This window comes from Rhinopithecus roxellana, chromosome 17 (genome assembly GCF_007565055.1).
Source record: "Rhinopithecus roxellana isolate Shanxi Qingling chromosome 17, ASM756505v1, whole genome shotgun sequence".
Taxonomy (NCBI): domain Eukaryota; kingdom Metazoa; phylum Chordata; class Mammalia; order Primates; family Cercopithecidae; genus Rhinopithecus; species Rhinopithecus roxellana.
Genome location: NC_044565.1, coordinates 63,986,068 through 63,999,965, shown reverse-complemented (window position 1 = coordinate 63,999,965; position 13,898 = coordinate 63,986,068). Strand labels below are relative to the sequence as shown.

Genomic DNA, 13,898 nt, shown 5'->3' with positions numbered 1-13,898 from the left:
TTGTTTCTGGGTGTCTGTGTCTTTCTAATAAAAGTAAACAGCAACACAATATTTACCCCTTCATATCCTTATAATAGAACTTGAGAGCACTTTCAAAGCTTGACCCTGGGATCATGTTTTTCCCAATACTCGACCGGAAGAACAATTCCCCCCCTGCTTGGGAAGAGACAGTTCTCTATATCTGTTGACCTACAGCATAAGGAGGATAAGGTGTGGGCTTTTAGGAGGAAGGGGATTTGACCCCCATCTGAGAAGCCATATCAGAAGGATCCACCCATGAAAGCAGCGGAGTACCCAACAGAGAAGCTAGCAACAGATTCTCAACTTTCTGACTATTGGGTTTTCTAAAATGGGTATTTACAATACAATAGAAACCATTTGAGCATTCATTATTCAGTGTACCCTTCTCCTCTAAGAGTTTGGATGATTGAATGGTGCCTTTCATGCCAGAGGGGTGACTGTTTTTGCAAAGGCATCAGATCGGAGTACTTTTCACCAGAGAAATCCTTCCTCCAAACAGTGAATCAGGAGAGAAAAGAGAATCCGAACGAAAATGAATACACTAAATTTTAAAGACAAAAAGGTAAAGCTGTTTTTGCCATGGTTTTCCCATACCTAGATTTACTTTCTTGACTGAAGTAGTTTTGTGGGTGTAAGTGATTTTTTGGAAGAGCAAATTTAAAGACTTTTTATGTGTCCCAACAGAAAACAACATAGTGTCAGCTAATGGCATTGTCATCTCTAAAATAATTACTTTTGTAATAATCTGTGTATTAATGAAGTGATCTGCAAAATAGATAATGGTTTCTTAGGATTTCAGGCACAGAGATCCTTCCTTCTGCTGCATTTTACTCTGTTATGCAAAACTATATCATGAAGCAACTCAAAATTTGCTGACAGATTTTCTTAAGTACAACAGTTTCAGAAATGCATGCTCAAGTAGGTTAAATATGCCCACATTCATTGGATTGTTCCCCTAAATTATTCTCTCTGGTAATGGAAATGTTTTAAAACTGGTTGTGATGGCTGCACACCTCTGTAAATTTACTAACATTCATTGAGTTGCACACACAAAACAGATGAATTTTATGATATGTAATAATTCAATAAAGGTGCTTTTTTAAGAAAGGAAATCAATTGAACATTTTTTAAAAATTATTTCCTCTATTTCCCCATCTTGTTATGGCAATACTGAGTGTTGAGAAAGAAACATTTCAGGGAAAGACAGCAACTATGCAAATGCTAATTAGATGCAAATACGGGGAAAGAAGATTCAAGAGTCCTAGTGGCCCACAAGTTGAACAATGAACACAAGTTAGCAGCAGAACGTTATTTTTTCTGCTGTTTTGTGCTATGTCTTAGAACATATCCCCTTTTAGGGGACACAGTATCTCTTATGCCTTAACACCAGAGATTTGGCATAAAAATGGAGCCTGGGTACTCCCAAAGTCAGTACTTAGTTTAATACTTATTCTCACTTATTATTTGTTACTCTTTCTACTTCTTTCATCTTCATTAATTACCATGCTGTTCAGTCCTTATGTTGTCTGTGTAAAGGTTAGTATCCACAGGCATGCGGACTTTTCCATCTCTGAGGACAGGAATCACATTGTATTCTTCCTTGTACCTGGAGTCAGTGAAAACACTTGGCCAGAAAGGGCTCCATTTTTCTCCTTCCTGGTCCAGTGCCTGGCAAAAAGAATAGGTTCAAAAATGTTCATTTCCTTCCTTTCTAGAATCCAGGTGCTCCATCAATACCAAACCTATAACATAGGCCTGATGAAAGAGGCCATGGCACTGCCGTGTGGCCCATAGAGGAAGCATCTGTTATATTATATATAATAGTCAGGAGGGTCAACGTGGTCCCTGCAGTTGAATAGGATCTGAATCCAGTGGACAGGAGGCCCTTCCCCTTTTCTCCAGCCATCCAACCATTCCTTGCATCACAGTCAGTGCACAGCCCCTAACACCAGGCAAGCCTGTCCTGCACCCTGTGGACTCTTTCGTCCATCTGCTAGAGTCTGGCAACCTCTTCCTGGCATCACAGTGACCCCTCCACCTGTGCCCAAGGCTCTGTCCAACAGGCTTTGAGCAGCCCACATCCAGCTCAGCTTGGACCCAGGGCCCAGCCCAGTCCAGCCCAGCACAGAGAGAATTGTGCCTCAGCTGGAGGGTGGATGGTGCTCTGTGGTTCCAAACGGCCAAGGCTGGGCACACTGGAAGGACGACCACAGAAGAGACAGGACACACTCACTGTCCCAGCCACTTGCTCACTGCCCACCTCCATAGGCCCTCCTAAGCTCCAGGAGGAGTGGGGGCTTCAACCGGATCTGTGCTTTTCTATGTCTGCCCAGGGCCTAAATGCCATAATCACAGAGCTGTTCCTGCCACCTGGAAGAATCAGTAGGTTTTTAACCTGCATTTCTAGAATCTTTTTACATTCTCCCTGACAACTCTGTTACTTTGGGTTAAAAACAAACTTTAGCAGCTGTGTAACCTTTAGTCTACAAAGATTGTCAGATCCAAATTCAGAAAATAACCACTGCTTCAAACTCCTGTAGCTGAGAAGGCCCAAGGTGACAAAATCCAGGAGGGGAGAAAGCTGTTAGCTGAGGATACTAAGGAGAGAACAGGCGGAGGCCAGTTACATTTCATATTAGCCAGAAATGTCTAACTTATGTTACATTTTGGAAAAAACAAGCTGCAATAATGTCACCACTAAATTAACACCATTAAAGAAAAGCAATTATTAGTGCTTAGAGTTATAGACTCTAATAATAATAATAACACACAAGTATAGCATCTGAGTGGTTAAGGGTCTGGCTTTGGGAGTTACAACCAGATTCGAATCCCAGTCTCACCATTTTATGGCAATGCCGTGTGTTTACCTAACTTCTCTGTGTCTCTGTTTCTCTATTTGTGCAGTGGAAATGATGCCCAACTCTTCAAGGTAATGAGAGATTAAATGAATGGAAGTGAGATTCAAAGGACTTGCGGTAGACAGAATACCAGCCCCTCAAAGATGTTGTCTTCTTCATTCCCCAAAGCTGTGCATATGTTACCTTATATGGCAAAGGGAACTTCACAGATTTGATTAAATGAAGAGAGGGACCTAGACTATCTGGGTGGACCTAGCATCATCACAAGGGTCCTTCTGAAAAGGAGGCAGGCAGTTCGGAGTCAGAGATAGCAATGCCATGGCAGAAGAGAGATCAGAGAAAGAGTTAAAGACACTTTGCTGCTGGCCTTGAAGACCGAGGAAGGAGCCAAGAGCCAAGGAGTGCAGGCAGCTCCTGGCAGCTGGAAAAGGCAAGGGAAGGCTCCTAGAGCCTCCTGAAGGAACACAGCCCTGCAGATTCCTCGATTTTGGCCTCTGGTTTCCAGAACTGTAAGATAATCTGTGTATGTTGCTTTAAGCCACAGATTTTGGGGTAATTTGCTACAGGAGCAAAAGAAAACTACACGGGGCTTTGAGCCTACTTTAGCACAGTGCCCAGCACATTCTAAGATGTCTCCAAGTGCAGCCAGTGCTAGTAGCTACTAATACCTGGAGGGACATTAATGATTCCTTTGTGACCAAACACCCATCAGAGGCCTTCAGCTCTTCCAAGGGACTTTCTTCTCTCCACTCGGTCATCTCCACTGATAGGTGCTCTCACCCCAAGAAGCTCCTCTGTTTTAGGAAGCTGTGAGATGGGTACAGAAGGGTCATTCTGGGGTGGATCTGAAATTTGCCTGCTAGGCCTTTCCCGAAACCAGGGCCCCTCTGCTAATGACGTGCCTTCGGATTGTTGCATGCAGGTCTCAGCTAACCCCAGAGGCTTCATATCTAAACTCTGAGTTTTCTTACCTTCAGACTGACGTCTTCCAGTTCCTTAAATGTTTCTCAGATGACAGGATTCAGAGCTCCCTCCCCGAGACACATCGCTCATCTTCGTCTCCACACTCTCGGGCATCTCACAAAGGGGAACTCACCACCAAATGCCACATTCCAAGTGTCAAGTCATGCTTCCCTCAATTCAACCCAAGACCACAATGGGCTTAGAGCAGCTGAACAACGTGCCGTGTTACTGTCAGCTGAGATTCTTGTTTTTTGTTTTTCTCTCTGCCAGATGCTTTTGCCTCTTGGCCCTGCACTCACACAGGGACTGTTTGGACGGGAGCATCTCACCCTACCATTTCCCTGTTGCATCTTATATCATTACATTTAGCTTAGCACTGTAGTCTGTTCTTTGGGCCCTGGTGTGTTAACCAAAGTATTATCTGCATGTCGTCTCCAAATGTGTTAGGTATTAACTAAGTCATCTATGTCCACACACTAATAAAAATATCAAATGAGACAATGACTGTGCCTTCAACTAGAAATGCACTTCCACAAGGACATTGACTAGCATCTTTGGGAATGGCCATAAAAACAGTTCTAAATCCACCTAACAGGCATGCTGGTCTGCAGCTGAAATTACTTCATCTCATGCACAAATTTATCATGGGATTCCTTGACAGACAGATAAGCTGAGGTGTGCTTTGTCTCTACCATAGCTAACACAATTCCCTGACATAATAATCTAGCAAGCCCACCACGAAACTGGGAACACGGTTATCTTGCCGTGGCTTGCTCTTAAAGAACCCACATAGGCTTCTAGAGGATTCTGCTCCATTTTTCACGTGCTCACAAGTCAGCCTCAAGTAGTCTGATCAGAGAACTTAATGAGGATGGATAGGAGAGCCCCACTTCTGTAGTTTGCAGGAGCTTTCCCCCTCTTTACTAATCAGACCTATATTTTGCCATCTCTAGCATTCCAATTTCTTTCACAGTCTCCATGTTCTGTAAAGATTATCAGCAGAGGCTTTACAGCTTCAGAGGTGAGTTCTCTCTACTCCCTGGAGTGTAATTTGTTCTGGCCAAGAGACTTGAGCTCATTTACGGCAGCTTGGTACTGTTAGAATCTTTTTACTCATCTAGAGCTTCAATTTTCTCTTACCAAAGTTTCTTTTTCTTTTGAGTCAATAGATTGTTCTCCTTGGCAAAGAAGAAGGGAGCAGAGTTCTGCTCCCTTGCTGTCATTCTAAAATGCAAATAGTGTGGTGTTCCTTGGTCAGCGTTAAATCCTTGGGTGACTGGCTCCCCTTGGCTTTCAGCAGTGATTCTCAAACTCCCCTGGGGTACTTGTTAAAAAAGCAGATTCTCCAAATCTCCTCTCAGAGGCTGTCAATTGCCATGTTAGTCAGGGTAAAACTAGCAGTTAAAACAAATCCAAAGATGTACGGAGTCTCAAGCATGACAGAATTTCTCATTCTCCTAAAGCCCAATAATGAGTGTTCTGGATCAGTGGGTGGTCATCTCCAAATACTAGTTCAGGGATTCAGGGCTTCCTCAATTTTTGTTGCTCTGCCCCCTTCAACATGGGGCTTCCAAGATCCCTGTGCAAAAACATAAAGAGAAGGAAAAGTGCATGGAGAAGGTGCAGGGCAATTTTAATGGCTCAGGTCTGGAAATGGCAAACATTAGCTGCATTCACATTCTATTGGCTAGATCTCAGTCACATGAGTGCACCTACCTGCAAAGGAGACTAGAAAATCTTCTAACTGCAAGGATAGTCCCACTCCAAAGGATGCTGGGAAATGTAGTCAAGCTCAGGAAGAAAAGAGAGTTATGCTGAGCAGTCTGCCCATATGGACATAAGGCTTAAGAATCTGCATTTTCACAAACCTCCCAAGAAATTCTGATGTAAGATCCCATTTTGACCAACACTGCCCTGTCCACTCCCAGTACAGGCACCCAAGGCCTTGCAAAGTGTGTTCCACAGTCCTCCCCAGCCCTGTCTGCACCTCCACCTTGCTCTAATCATATAAAACACTGGCAGCTCCCCCAGCCTGCCCAGTTATTTCATGCCTCTGTGCTGGGTGTCTCCTTTTTCTCTGCCCTTTCTCCTTTGGTTCAGTTGGCGAATTCCTGCTGATCCTTTGAGACTCAGTTCAAGTGTAATCTCTTCAGCCAGGTCATCCCTGACTCACCTGCCCCAGGTAGCACTGCAGAGCCTTTCCTCGTGTCCCTGACCTTCCTGGCCAGAATCTCATTATGGTATTGATTATGCTGAATGGCATTTTGCATTTGCCTTCCCATTTGACTGGGAGACCTCTGAGGGCAGTGACCTTTCCTTTGTGTACTCCGTACCTTACACCTTACCTGGTACCTCGTGGCAGTCAGGTAGTCAGGAAGAGTTGACTCCACAGAAACTGACCACAATCATAGAGAAGTTCCTTTCTTGATTTTCTGCCCATGTCAAAAAAAAAAAAAAAAGCTTTTTGTGGTTGTTGTTATCCTTACAATTTCACTGCCTTAATTATTTAGACCTAATTAGCAAACTAGGTTTGTGTGACTCCGCTACACTATGCTCCTTGTTCCCTTTTGCCAGCTCTACTCAAAGGTGAGCTTCTCCAGGAGCTGCCCTGGTCTCATCAGCAACCTGTCCCCGCCTTACTATTTCTCTTCAAGAGCACTGGCAATTTACATATTTGGAATTCTACCAGGAGTTCTCCCACCTTCTTGAGCCATCTCTCTTCTTTTTGGAGTCTCATGTCCTCTGATTTCTTGCGGACCATCAGAAGCCTGAATTCCTGAAATCTGGGAAGTACATCCTGTCATCCTTCCATTGTTGAGAAATCATGGAATCTAAGATGATTGTTGAGGTAGCCAGCCTCCAAGATGGCATCCAATGATCCCCACCTCCTGGTGTTCATAGCCTGTGTCCTTTCTCACAGTAAACCAGGGTCAATTGTGTGGTCAGTCCACGATTGGGCTCACTCTCTTGCTCTCTCATACGCTCACTCTCCTTCATCACTTGCTGCTCAGGCAGAAACCAGGTAGCCCTGTAAAGAGAGCCACATGGCAAAGAACTGAGGCCTCCAGCCAACAGCCATGCGAGTAAACTTGGCAGTGAATCCATCAGCCCCAGTAGAGCCTCGAGTGACTGTAGCCTCAGCTGACGTCTGACTGCAACTTTGTGAGAAACATGGAGCCAGGACCACCGAGCCACAATGTTCTTGGATTCCTGACCCTCAGACAGTGTGAGGAAATAAATCTTGTTTGTTTCAAGCTGCTAAGTTTTGGGTAAATTTGATAGGCAGCAATAAATGACTAATACAGTTGGGCTTCTTTCATTCATTCTCATCTTATCTTTCAGTCTCCTTTAGGTCAGACTTTAGCAGCATGCAAGATGCAGCCATCATCTAGGAATGCCCGGAGCTTCCCAGAGCAAGGCACTGTTCAACTTCCACTCTGGTTTTGAGACAGATGAAGCTTTAGCCTTCATTTAACCGGACTCCCTCCTTCTATATGTCTGCATGAAAATTATTACATATTTAAATATGTACATATTTACATATAAAAATACGTAATATTTTTAAATATTACTAAATATTTAAAATAAAAAGAAATAAGAAAAATAGAGTTTTAAACCGTGTCTGTTGCATAGTAAGTGCTAAACTAATATCTGCTTTTGCTAACATTGTCATCATTCGTACATCATTATTTCATGTACTATCGCCCCAACTCAACGTTCCACTGCTTTTGAAAAACACATACACATCAACTGCCACACCTCAATTTTGATTCCCAGTAAAACTGACCTTGAGGATAATGATAAGTCATAGCTGTACCCTTTTACAACCTCAAATTCAGTTTAATTGAATTTGCCTGTAAACTGCCAGGCACAGTGTCTCACGCCTATAATCCCAGAACTTTGGGAGGCCGAGGCAGGTGGATCACTTAAGACCAGGAGTTCCAGACTAACCTGGTCAACATGGAGAAACCCCATCTGTACTAAAAATGAGCCGGGTGTGGTGGCACACTCGTGTAATCCCAGCTACTCGGAAGGATGAGTCATGAGAATCGCTTGTACCTGGAAGCAGAGGTTGCAGTGAGCAAAGATCGCACCACTGCACTCTAGGCTGGGCACAGAGTGAAACTGTGTCTCAAAAAAAAAAAAAAAAGAATTTACCTGTAGATTGGTATAGAAATATCTTAGATTTCAAATCTTGTTCTGACTCTTTCCTAAACCTGCCTATTATCCTATTTAAATTCTGGGTGTATCTAGTGAAATTTTACATTAGGCAGAACTCTCTAATTTTGTAATTTTCCTGAAGCCATGTCGACATTATTGAGGGTTTAGATTTTAACTAGAAAATACTCATTGCATTCTAGGAAAATTCACAGCCACCTAAAGGAGATGTGTCTGATTTGCAATCATTTCCCTGAATCTGCAATAAACGAATCTACAAAGGATTGAAATTTTTTTAACGAAAATTGTCTGGTAAATATTTTGTAAGGGTTTGAGAGTAGTGAAAAATGTTAACATAACAGGCCTATAGCGTTACTACTTTTCCACAGTTAGCATTTGTTTCCAATAGTCTAGAGGAGAAACCTTTTATCTCAACAATACTACATTCTTCCATTTGTAATAGTCTCTGATTTTTAAGCAGTTACTATTCAAAACATTTTATAACCTGATAGAAATATTCCTTTCTTTATACAGTCAGGTAACCTGGCATACTTGCACTATTTTCCTTAGAGCCTAATTGTGGCAAACCATTCATCATGAGTGCCTGAGGCCTCTACCTCATCACCTGTCTGTTCTGTTTCATTCCTAAAAGGCTTCTTTTGCCCCATGTTTTAACCTGTGAGTTGCTCAAGGCCTCTTGGAAGTAGGTAGGTGATACATCTTAAATAAATGAAAATAAATTAGTGTGTTTCTGACCAGTTGGATGTGAACTGAATTTCCAGTAAATCAGCCACAGATTAAGTATCTAAGGGAATAAGTTCACTCAAGGGAAGCCCATGCATCCTTTTGTGATGCAAACTAGAAAATCCTTCTGCTTTATAATTTTGAATTTTCATATATCATATTTTCTTACCGTAAGGTACACCTGGACCAGATGGTGGCTTGTATCACAGACTTTAGGCTATTTTTAAGACCCTCAGTAAATATTCAGCAGGTACCCTGGTGAAATCATCACTTCCTTGTCACCCTCTGTTCCCTGGGCGTGAAGCCTCAGCAATGCTGTTGACGTTCATGTTTCCACTAGGTGTGGTCTCACAAATGTTTCCTCCTGGACCCCTCAGCACAGAAAATGTGTGCAGCTTCACAGATTCTGGTAGGGATGAACATGAAGAGGAGACACGGATTTACATAGTCCAGAGGACCCAAAATAGCTGAAACCATTAGATACTTCACACCGCAAACCAAGGTTAATCTCAAACTCTGAGGCTGCATGAAACTTGACCCCCAACACTTCCACCTGCAGGGAGAATAGAGAATGTGTGTCTTGGAAGACAGGCTGTCATTTGCTTGTGACCATGACAGGCTACTTCAGTTGTGGGGGTACGGCGATTGCCAGTAACTCCGGAGACAGAGCCCTGGACCCAGGTGTGTTCAATAAATTGCTGATGAAAATGGGATTCACTGCCAAGGCTCCACGAGGTCATCTGGTCTCCTCCTGCTGTGCTCCACGTGCAGCCCGTGTGGACTGGGTACCCTCTCAGGCTGCCTGGGTCCCAGCAGAGGGCAGAGGACAGTGGAGGGCCCTTGTCCTGGGGACAGTCAAGGCAGAGCAGTCACCACTTGTGCTGGGTGAGTGGTCACTGGCCTTCCTCTGGCCCGACTGGTGGCTCCAAAATGACCATAATCACCAGCCTGATACTGGCCCTAAGTCCTACCGAAAACCCAGAGGGAGATGGAAACAGTGGCACTGATGGATTCTAGAGTTGAACAGGAGGTAGGTGGGAACTTTACCTCTTTTTTCTTAAAAACAGCTTAAAATACATTTATGCCAAGAGCTATCAGGGCTCAATCTTCTCTCAAAAGTCTCCTGAATTTTAGCCAGACGTGATGGCTCAGGCCTGTAATCCCAGCACTTTGGGAGGCAGAGGCAGGCAGATCACTTGAGGTCAGGAGTTCGAGAGCAGCCTGGCCAACATGGTGAAATTTCATCTCTACTAAAAATAAAAACAAAAATTCGCTGGCATGGTGGTGCACACCTGTAGTCTCAGCTATGTGGGAGGCTAAGGAAGGAGAATCTCTTGAACCTGGAAGGTAGAGGTTGCAGTGAGCCGAGATCATGCCACTGTACTCCAGCCTGGGTGATAGAGTGAGATTCTATCTCAAAAAAAAAATAAAAAAAGTCTCCTGAATTGTATCATTAGTGAACATGCTTCAGTGAGTTAAAAAAAAAAAAAAAAAACACTCTAAAATTCAAGCTAAATTTTCCTTGCAATCTATCCTAACAATCATCTGGGTCTTATTTTTAATAATCTGTCATAGAGAAACACCGGCCCCTTCTTTAACACTGAAAAAGGAAAGTGACATTTCAATCACTGTCAACAATTTAACAACCAATAAATATATACTGAGCAACTCTTCAGTCCATTCCTCCAGACACCATGGATGAAGAATCCCATTACCAATGGAGAGAGCGGAAGCCGCTCTCTTAAAACGCCCAAGCAGTGTCTCATGTCAGTTTGGGAGTCAGAGCCACCCAGGAAAATTGTTAGTGGCTCTGTCTAATTAGCACTCCTGCCACCTGCAAACAAGTGGTACTAAAAAAAGGTGCTGAATTCTTGCCATTGAGAATGCCAAAAAAAGACACCACTGGTTTCATTCTGACTATTAGAATCTAATATTTCACTGATTTGGTGGGCAGGGGGCGGGGGGAGGAGGGAGGAAGGAAATACACTTTCACTTTCACCCAAAGGAAATGACTTAACAAGTCGTGTTTTAGAAAAGATCATACGGTAATGAGTCCTCCTCAGATCCAGCAATCCTCCCTCCCCCGACCTCCTGGCCTCTGCCTTCCCCTCTGCCTGGTCTGGGCTCCCTCTGCCTCCCACAGAAACTGCCTTCTCCTCAGGTCCACTCTTAGACCTTCCACCACCAGGAAGCCATCCGGAATCGTCTCTGTAACCCCACAACACTTGAGAGTCTCTTCCCCACAGGTGAGCACTAAGTTATATTTCTTGGTGACAACTGCTATTACCTTAACCCTTGTCAAGAACAAGAGCCAAGTATTGTATTAGGAAACCTCGACCACTTTTTGGAAAATAGGCAGGGTAAAAGTGATCGGCAGATAAGCCACCTTATACCTTCTCTGTCTTCCTGAGAGTTGCCAGCACAGAGTTGAGCAATAAAGCAGGTTCTCAGTAAATGGTTGATTGCATGATTGGCAAATGCCTTTGTGACACATCACAGAGCAGGTGGCCATGGTGAAAATTTGGCAGCTGTGACTCCTTACTTCCTGCTTTAATCAACGTCGTGGGATTGAAATGCTGGACACACAGTAGGTGCTAAATAGATTTTTATGGATTGATTAACCACTGGAGGGACTGTGCCTTATGTGGGATTTATTAATGCTTTTGATGCCAAATAGGGGTAGTTCTAATAGAGCATAATGTTTTTTCTAAAAAAAAAAAAAAAAAAAAAAAAAACCAGCAAACACAAAACCCCAACCAGGACAGAGGCTGGCAGCTGCTCTGTTTACACCCACTGTGCTCCTAGAAACAGATGTCCTGTCAAATCCGGAGGTTTCTGATGAGGCTTCCACTCTTCCGAGTGACCTGCGTGTTCAGTAATCAAAGGGACCCATGCCCTTCTCCTGCATTAGTGCTCTCTGTTCTAAGACTGATCTCCCGTTATGTGTCTGGGGCAAAGACTTTTGCTGATGAAGGCAAAAATCAGCATCCACTGTGTCTACGCCAAGGGAAAGCACTGGGCTAATGACAAAAGAAACTGCATTTGTGTGTTTGGTGTGGTAAAAAGAACAGAGGCTTTGGGACAACCGGGCTCAAATTCCAGCACTGTCACTTAGTGTGTGATTGCAGGTGCTCATCTACCCTCTGGTGAACTCAGCTCATCATTCATCACCTACCTCTCTGGAACTCAGTTTTGGGGCTGATAATACCGATACCACAGGTTGCTGTGAGGATTATCAGGATATCATGGGTAGAGTTCTTGGTACAGTGCTGACACATAGTAGCCACTGGGTAGAGGTCCTTTTGTTGTGGCTATTACTATAAACACAGATAAGGACAGAAGTCCACCTTGGCCACTGTGGGTTCATGTGGAGCCCCAGGTGATCCTGATGTGACTTCCTCTGGTTCCTCCTTAGGTGACAGTGGCCTTTGCAGCACAAGTCCTTGTCTGATGGACTGCACAGATAATGGTCTGTGATCTGAGTGGCGAATGGATGTTCTGGAGTGTTCCAGTCCACTTCCTTATGCACTATGAGTCTGCTCATTCACTACCCGTCTGCTTGGAGTGTACACATTAGCCCTGATCCCAGTGCCCAGCTTGGGGCTCAGGACAGGGAGGTTTGGCTTTTGGAATACACACCACTGAGTTGATCCTGTGCTTCATGGAGAAATCTCTGACCATGGTGGAAGAGGTTCCTGGGCACAACACACGAGTCCCATGAACCACACAGAGAGATCCATGCCAATCACAGGGCCCAGCCCATGGGCCACAGAGCAGAGCAAAGAATGACCCAGAAAAGATCCCAGACTCCAGCAAGATCTATGTAGAGAGAGAGACAGAGGAGACCCCTGACACAATGCAAATCCAGTTTATGTTGCCAAGACACTAGATGTGCTGGGACAGATCACGTGAACAGCAGCACTCTGAAATGGAGCTCATGTGCAGACCAGCGCAGACCCTTCATAAATGACTGTGTCCACACTAAACAGCTCCCAGCAGGGCAGCTGGGCACAGCATTAATGACGAGGAAGGCCTTGGTATCTAACTCTGGAAATCCTTATTTGCATTCAGGCTCTGAGGGATAAAACGAGGATGGGTGAGGACAGGGTAGATAAGCCCACTGGGAGTCTAATTCACACAGCTTTTCTCATTCTCCCTGACAAGCTGGCTTCCTTGGTGAGCTGTTACCAAACTCCAGCCCTGAAGACTTTACAGTGCTCCAGAACCAGCACCCTTCACACCACCACGGCCCGAGGCGGTCCTCCTCTGGATGATAACTCAACACAGCTCTCTTTTCTGATCCTGCCAGCAGGGAAACTGGGAGCATCCTTTCTCCTTCATCTGGAGAAGTAGCTGAAGAAGGATTCTTGGAGTGCCTATTTTCTTCTTTCAATTGAGGATCATTCAAAATCATCTGTAAGACACTGTGAGTGCCTCACATTGCCAGATCTTAACCTATCCCAGAACCTGCAAACCTTGGCCACATTTCTGTAGTGCCTACAGCTGTCTCAAAGGGCGCTACTTCAGAACGTGGCTGGGCGGACTTTTGCATGTTCACAGTCAGTGGATCCATGGAGATTATCTCAGAGGACAGCTTCCTACAGCGTGGATGAACAGATACACGCCTGTGGCTTTGTTCTCCTTCTTTTTGCATTGAGTTGACCTGTGTATCAATTTGAAATCCCAAGAAATCCCTCTTTTTTCAATTTTGTTATCTGGTACTCTTCTATCACTTTTCATTCACCATTTTAAGAACACAGTACTCAAACCAAAGCTATCAATCACCTTCAGGTGTTGTCTGAGGACCCTTGGGGAATTTTTCTCCCCCTCCTCCCACTCCTGCTCCCCTTTTCGGCACCTCTGTCACCCTCTCTTAAGGACACACCAGTTTTCCTGGCTGTCCTCCTCATGAAGGGTGGTTTCCTCCCTGAAGTGCTCCGCTCTGTCCCCTCCTCTGAGTCCCCGGCTTCACACACACAAACTTTGTTGGATGTTTTTTCCAGGAAATTCAGTTATTCTGACACCAGTGGGACATTTCCCCGGCGTCCTCATTCCGTTTCTGACAGTGCTCCTGCTACCCTCAATAGATTATTATTATTTATTATTTATCAGCCACAACACTGTACTCTGCTTCCTACAAGATATTAAAGAAGA

The 13,898-nt window shown here is 44.3% G+C and overlaps 1 long non-coding RNA gene across 3 annotated transcripts; it reads left to right on the top strand.

Annotated features, from left to right (window-relative positions):
- The first annotated feature begins 9,588 nt into the window (after nt 1-9,588).
- LOC115894328 lies at nt 9,589-13,447 on the top strand. 3 transcript variants are annotated; one of them, XR_004054434.1, is made up of 3 exons: nt 9,589-9,774; nt 10,906-10,990; nt 12,160-13,447. It is a non-coding gene; the product is annotated as an uncharacterized LOC115894328 (long non-coding RNA). The 3 variants fall into 3 exon arrangements; XR_004054433.1 differs by lacking the exon at nt 10,906-10,990; XR_004054432.1 differs by lacking the exon at nt 9,589-9,774 and having other exon boundaries at nt 10,731-10,990.
- The last annotated feature ends 451 nt before the right edge of the window (nt 13,448-13,898 follow it).